Source organism: Protopterus annectens, chromosome 1.part0 (assembly GCF_019279795.1).
Source record: "Protopterus annectens isolate FY-2018-M chromosome 1.part0, PAN1.0, whole genome shotgun sequence".
NCBI lineage: Eukaryota > Metazoa > Chordata > Ceratodontiformes > Protopteridae > Protopterus > Protopterus annectens.
In genome coordinates, this window is record NC_056725.1 from 470,138,570 (window position 1) to 470,146,308 (window position 7,739).

General features: G+C 35.7%; 1 non-coding gene across 1 annotated transcript; it reads right to left on the reverse strand.

Annotated features, from left to right (window-relative positions):
• Window positions 1-971: 971 nt before the first annotated feature.
• TRNAR-UCG lies at window positions 972-1,044 on the reverse strand. The gene has a single exon. It is a non-coding gene; the product is annotated as a tRNA-Arg (tRNA).
• Between the last annotated feature and the right edge of the window lie 6,695 nt (window positions 1,045-7,739).

Sequence of the window (7,739 nt, forward strand, 5' to 3'; positions counted from 1 at the left end):
CTATCTTCCTCCGTAGACTACTTCCATTACTCTCCAGTCATGCTCCAAATTCCCATATGTAATTTTATATCCTTTTTCATACTTTCTGCTGTCTTGTACCTCTTCCCCATTCATCTGTATATATGACTTGACTCACTGTAGATCCATGTGTCACATGTTAACAGTCAGAGGGCAGTGCCACAGCACTGTAGCATACAAAGATAAAGGCCCAACTGTGACCAAGGGGACTCGAGAATGACTAGCATCTGAAGCACTGAAGGAGCTAAGTGAGGGGATGGGAGTGAGGGGCTGATGCCAGCTTGCCTATCCAGTGATGGGGAAGGTGCAACTTGTTGCAGTGCTAGCACATACTGGAAAAGAAAACTTTTGTATGAATGTGGTGGTTCCACTACAAATAGTTAAGTGACAGTAGGAAAAGCTACAACCAGATGAACCCAAGTAATTAAAGCTTTGTCTGAATGACAAAATAGAAAAAATATATAAATAAAAATAAATATTTTTTTAAAAAAGAATGATTTTAATTGAGTTGCTCTAAAAAGTAAAAAATAAGGAAGAAGAGTGAACACTTTGCAAAAAAAACACAGACAAACTGATTTCAGAAAAACATTTGAGGTTGATTTTGCTGATTGCATTAATGAGGCTCCAGAAGAAGTACCATGAATGAACAAAACCACCCCCTGAATGCTTTTCTTAGGTTCATTCATAGGTAGGTACTAGGCTATCTGCCCGAAGGCATTTATAAGCCTAGCCGGAATGTGTTGGCTTTTGCTGCCCCCTTAGATTAGTTCCCTGTGCCTCTGTCCAGCAGAGCCATTGAAGTAATCCCTGGGGTAAACTTTCTGTTTCCCATCCACTTGTCAAGGTTTCTCTTGAAGAGGGTTAGCGAGGAGCTCTGCCTAATGTAGACTGGAATCTTGTTTCAGAGCATGGGAAGTCTCTGGGACAGGAAAACTACTAGCTGACTGGCACTACGACCATGGTAGGACTCGAACCTACAATCTTATGATCCGAAGTCAGACGCCTTATCCATTAGGCCACATGGCCTGAAATCCGCTTGTCCAGGTTTCTTTTGCAAAATCTTCACTCTTCCTTATTTTTTACTTTTTAGAGCGACTCAATAAAAAGCATTCTTTTTTAAAAATATATATATTTTTTATTTATATTTTTATTTTTTCCTTTTTAGTTTTTTCTACGTGTGTGTGTGTGTGTGTGTGTGTGTGTGTGTGTGTAAGTGTGTGGAGCAGAGTAATGATCGATATCATTTCAAAACACCTACTTCTGACAGCAAATAAAAGATTTTTAGTCCAGTGTCGAAATAAATCTGAAACAAAGCTGAACCAGTATTCCCTGATGTAGGCCTTTGTCCTACGATGCAATGTACCATTTTTGCTAAAATGACAGAATGACACACACCCTCATAAACTATTGTCCTGAACTGAAACCAATTAACTGTGTATTTCATTCACAATGTCCCAGAAATTGGCCGTTTTGCTATGCATACATTTTCAGGCACCAGAAATAATGTGCATTATAATGTTTGCAGCTGTGTCACAGTGTAAGTTCTATAAAATACAACAAAAAAACAGGCTTAAATAGTGGGAAGTATACTTGCTGTGTTCAATTCAAGTCAGTCACAAAAGGTAACCAAATGTTCCACAAAAAGAAACGAAGCTGTAACCTACAAACCGCTTTACTTTGCGAACTCTTAATCCAATAAAAAAGAGTCAAAATCACCATAGAGTGTTCATTCGAACCTACTCATCCACTGGGCAATAGCTTGTAGAAAAAACACGCAGCCAGCATGTAAAAATAAATCCAAGCGTCCAGTAGAAACCACGTTTATTAAAATAATTAGAACACAGGGCTAGCGCTTTCAACGAATCTTCATCAGGCCACTAACAAACAAACATACTAGCATCCCTTTTATAGCAAAATGCTAGAGTCAACTACTGATGTCACATCCTGTTTGGACATACTGAAGTCAACTCTGATGTCACATCCTGTTATACATAAAATATTTAAACTGACATCACTTTTGTAGTAAAACGCTACAAACAACTCCTACTAAATGTAAAATCTTATAAAATGTTTTAAATTATTTAAAATATTTAAAATATATATGCAGACATTTTGTAAACAATGTACAATAAAAATGTTCTAAAATAACATTTCACCCTACTTTAACTGCTGCTGCATGTAACATTCAAAATGTTTTAAAATAATTTAAATATCTATGTAACCATCTCATAGACAGTATGCAGCAAATAAGGTGTTTCACAATTACATACTATCTTCCTATAAATACTGCACTTATATGCATACTAGTAACAAAAATGGCATGCATGTTTAGTATTTAATAATAAGCGATATAATCCCATTTGAAATACTTGTATGTATAAATACATGTTTAAAATAGGGATCAAATTAATAAAGATATTAATATCTATACATGAGCTATTTAGCATAATTATAACTGTACAAAAATGATCATTCAAAAGACTGCATCTAAAATTTGTACAGCGTGTGCTTCTAAATATCATAATATCTGTAACAGCATAAATCATTCAAAACAGATATGTGCACACGCAAAGATGTTGATAACAGCTGATATTATAAACATAAAAATATATGAGACTAAATGTGCAAAATCAGGTGAAATATGTGTGCTGGATGAAAGAGGAATACAAGGTATATCAGCATCTTTCATAACAATTGGCCCCTAATAAGCCTGCAGAGTAAAATACAGAGACAACGATGGAGACAGAAATGGAAAAATGTGAGGTATGAAAATGTTATAAATATAAAAGTAAAACCAGCCAGAAGTTAATAAAGGGTGGCAAAGGGGTGAAAAGCTTCAATGAAGTTTCCTAGCTTTAAGTATAGGTTTGATGGAGACTCTGTCATTGAGGCCTGGGTACAAATCAGCCCTAAGCCTGATGATCCATTTGGCCTCTATCTGTTCCGTGGTGTTAAAAATATCTCCTCTTCTACGAGATAGAACATTGTTTTGAATTACTTGAAACAAAAAGCTATGTTGGGTAGATGTATTAATTACATGCCTAGACAGAGCATTTGAAGAGCATCTGACTTTGATTTTATATAAGTGTTCCCTAATTCGGTCTTTAAACTTTCTGTCCGTCTTCCCTACATAAAACGCAGGGCAGTGTACACAGGTTGCCAGGTACACCACATGGCAGGTCTCACAAGTGGCAGAAACTGTGAAATGAAATTCTTGTCCTGTAATAGGATGATTGAATTTATCAGTTTCTTTAATGAATTTGCAATAATTGCATTTTGACATTTTTAGTCATTTTATGATTACTAGTTGTATTTATGTCAAACCTATTCGGACCACATAACATTCTGTGTAAATTCAACTTATTTTTATATGTAAATTTTGGTTCTTGGCTCAATATCTCGGAAATAACTGGATCTGTTAGCAAGATGTCCCAATGTTTTCGATATATGCTTTCAATACTATTTACATCTTGTGTAAAATGTATCGGTATTCTGATAACTCCACTGCTAGTTTTGGTGATGCTACTATCATCTCGTTTACTAGAGAAGTAAGGAAAAGCCCTGCCTTCTCTCAATTCACCTATGATACCTAAAGAAGCATCAACTTCTGTTACCGTGTAAGACCTGTCCATAAATTTATTCCTCAAGTCTTCTATGCCTGTTTTAAAGCATGAGTCTTCAGAAAACAGCCTAGATACCCTCATGGCTTGACTTTTGACGATGTTACCAAAGACATGCTTAGGATGCATGCTGCTTCGATGGAGAAAGTTATTTCTATAGCAATCCTTTCGAAAAACCTCCAGTGTTAAGTGTACCATTTGGTAGTTGTTCAACATATACGTCTAAATAGGGTATGGCATCTTTGGAATTAACCATAGAAAATCTTAAAAAACTGGTGTCTTGATTTATTTTATCATAGAAAGACCTCAATTGTTCTTCATCACCTTTCCAAATAAGGAAGCGGTCATCTACAAACCTAGTGTAGAAAGAAACATTCTGACAAAATTCCTCCATCTGAAATAGAGAAGAAACTTCCCAGTAAGCCATAACCAGGTTGGCGTAGCTATTGGCACAAGAAGTGCCCATAGCTACGCCATCCCTCTGAAGATATACTTGACCATTAAACAAGAAAATATTATTTGTTAATACAATTTCCATCAATTCCGTGATAACTTCTATCCTTCCTTCGGAGAATGTGCCATCTCTAGTAAGAATCCTACTTATGCTATTGAGTCCCTCATGATTAGGAATAACAGTAAAAGAGAATTGACATCAAGTGTCACAAACAATTTATGCTGGAAACCATCACTCACCGAGGTATTCTCATATAGTTTAATTAGGAATTGTTTAGTATCTTTCAGTATGTGTGTGTACTTGTCCACTATGGGTCTTAATAAGGACTCTAAATAGATGGAAATCGGCTCAGTGATCCAGCCCTTCCTGCAACAATTGGCCTCATAGGTGGATCCAAGCCATTTTTGTGAATCTTGGGTATTCCCTGTATAATGGGTATCGTTGGATGTTCCACTACAAGGTATGTGAATAATTCTTGATTAATCTTACCCTCATTCAACATAACATTTAATCTACTAGAAACATCTGATATGATCCTATTCACTCTACTATCATTGATTTTCAAATAAAAGACAGAATCATCCAGCATATTGCACATTTTATCAATATAAAACTCCATATCCATGATAACTACAGGACCACCTTTGTCGGCTGGTCTTATCATAATGGTCCTATCATCTTTCAGGCCATTAAGTGCTTTCCTTTGTACTGGTTTCAGATTGCCAAACCATCTCTTTTTCTATTATTTGCATCATTTTCATATAATTCTTGCTCAACCAGTTTCAATAAGCCTCGATAAGTGGGTGGTTGCATGGAGTGTAAGTACTTGGTTTTCTAAACGGATGGGGTAAACTAGTGCTATTACGAAAATCAACCTTCATTTGGAGGTTCCATATAAACATTTTCAAATCAATAATGCTATTTGTGATATCGCTTCTACTAGAGGGAATAAATGTTAAACCCTTCTCCAAGACATACTTTTCTTCTTCCGTTAAAAGCTTACTTGATATGTTCCACACTATTGATTCTTGGTCCCTTGCCAAATCTTTTTAGTGTAGGACCAGCCTGTACTGGTCCTGCTGGTCTCTTTTCTGCCTTCCCTGCTCATAGACCATTCCTTGCCCCCACCCTCTCCATTGATTGGCGATGGGGAAAGGGACTGATTCAGTACTCATACTATTGAATCTAGTTTTGGCCCATGCCTAGACTAATTTTATCTACTGTTTTCAGATTTTTATTCATAATCTTATTAACATTATCGTCCTCATTCTCTATATGCTCACATATATCTATCCTTGTATTGGCATCTTCAAATACAGATATATTGTGAACATTACCAGCGGGGGAAGAGCATATATCATTAGTACCATCCTGGTGTATTATTGCTGTGGTAACAATGGTATTTTTCTTACCCCCTGTCTGTTTATCTATGACAATAACATTAGAACCATCAGCATTGGTGTCTGGCCCATCTCTGGCCAGACCAATATTGGTATTGTCTTTCATTTCATTTTGAAGGTGTGTGTTCTTCCATCCCTTGGCTCCATTCTCCACTCTGGGCCAAGTAAAGACATGGCCTTTTTTAAAATCGTCTATGTCCCTTCTAAGTTTATCACGTTTTTGCTGTAACAGTTTTTTCTCATAAATGAAAACGCTGTCTAACATTTTGTCAATAGATGCTTCTACCACTGGTCTAGGGTACATGGTAGATAAGCTCTGCTGTTGCTTCTGTAGTTTCTCCCTCAATGATGTTTCATGAGGTAAGAAATAATTGTTCATTAGCTCCATGTACTTCAGGCTAGTATCTAAGTTTAACTGTTGCCATGAATATAACAAATCTTTATACACAGTACCTGTAGTTGGCATCTTCAGGATCCTTAAACCCTTGGAACGATTTTGCGAGTAATGCATGCTTCGAAGTGTTGCCTCTGCAACTGGAGGCGTTTCAGTTTAAGGAAATCTCCTTCCATTTCTTGTACTAGAGTTTCAAGCCCTCGATAATCTTCTTTGCAACTCTGTTCATCATATGTCTCAGCCAATGGACTGAAAGATAACAGTGGATTAATGTCACTAGTAACAGCATCTTCAAATCTGCTCTTAATATTAGATGTACCTGACTTGGTACTTCTAAGCATAACAGGATTGTAGGGTAGTTCAACTGTTGAATTTTGACTGCTTCCCTCAGCCATGAGTGCGTGAGCAAAAAATAAGTCACGTAGTTTAAAAACAAAGAATAATGCTCACTACACTCTGTTAGCCTGATAATAAACAAGACTTATAAAATACAACAAAAAAGCAGGCTTAAATAGTGGGAAGTATACTTGCTGTGTTCAATTCAAGTCAGTCACAAAAGGTAACCAAATGTTCCACAAAACGAAATGAAGCTGTAACCTACAAACCGCTTTACTTTGCGAACTCTTAATCCAATAAATAAGAGTCAAAATCACCATAGAGTGTTCATTCGAACCTACTCATCCACTGGGCAATAGCTTGTAGAAAAAACACGCAGCCAGCATGTAAAAATAAATCCAAGCGTCCAGTAGAAACCACGTTTATTAAAATAATTAGAACACAGGGCTAGCGCTTTCAACGAATCTTCATCAGGCCACTAACAAACAAACATACTAGCATCCCTTTTATAGCAAAATGCTAGAGTCAACTACTGATGTCACATCCTGTTTGGACATACTGAAGTCAACTCTGATGTCACATCCTGTTATACATAAAATATTTAAACTGACATCACTTTTGTAGTAAAACGCTACAAACAACTCTGATGCCACATCCTACTAAATGTAAAATCTTATAAAATGTTTTAAATTATTTAAAATATTTAAAATATATATGCAGACATTTTGTAAACAATGTACAATAAAATGTTCTAAAATAACATTTCACCCTACTTTAACTGCTGCTGCATGTAACATTCAAAATGTTTTAAAATAATTTAAATATCTATGTAACCATCTCATAGACAGTATGCAGCAAATAAGGTGTTTCACAATTACATACTATCTTCCTATAAATACTGCACTTATATGCATACTAGTAAAAAATGGCATGCATGTTTAGTATTTAATAATAAGCGATATAATCCCATTTGAAATACTTGTATGTATAAATACATGTTTAAAATAGGGATCAAATTAATAAAGATATTAATATCTATACATGAGCTATTTAGCATAATTATAACTGTACAAAATGATCATTCAAAAGACTGCATCTAAAATTTGTACAGCGTGTGCTTCTAAATATCATAATATCTGTAACAGCATAAATCATTCAAAACAGATATGTGCACACGCAAAGATGTTGATAACAGCTGATATTATAAACATAAAAATATATGAGACTAAATGTGCAAAATCAGGTGAAATATGTGTGCTGGATGAAAGAGGAATACAAGGTATATCAGCATCTTTCATAACAATTGGCCCCTAATAAGCCTGCAGAGTAAAATACAGAGACAACGATGGAGACAGAAATGGAAAGTAAAGCGGTTTGTAGGTTACAGCTTCGTTTCTTTTTGTGGAACATTTGGTTACCTTTTGTGACTGACTTGAATTGAACACAGCAAGTATACTTCCCACTATTTAAGCCTGGTTTTTTGTTGTATTTTATAAGTCTTGTTTATTATCAGGCTA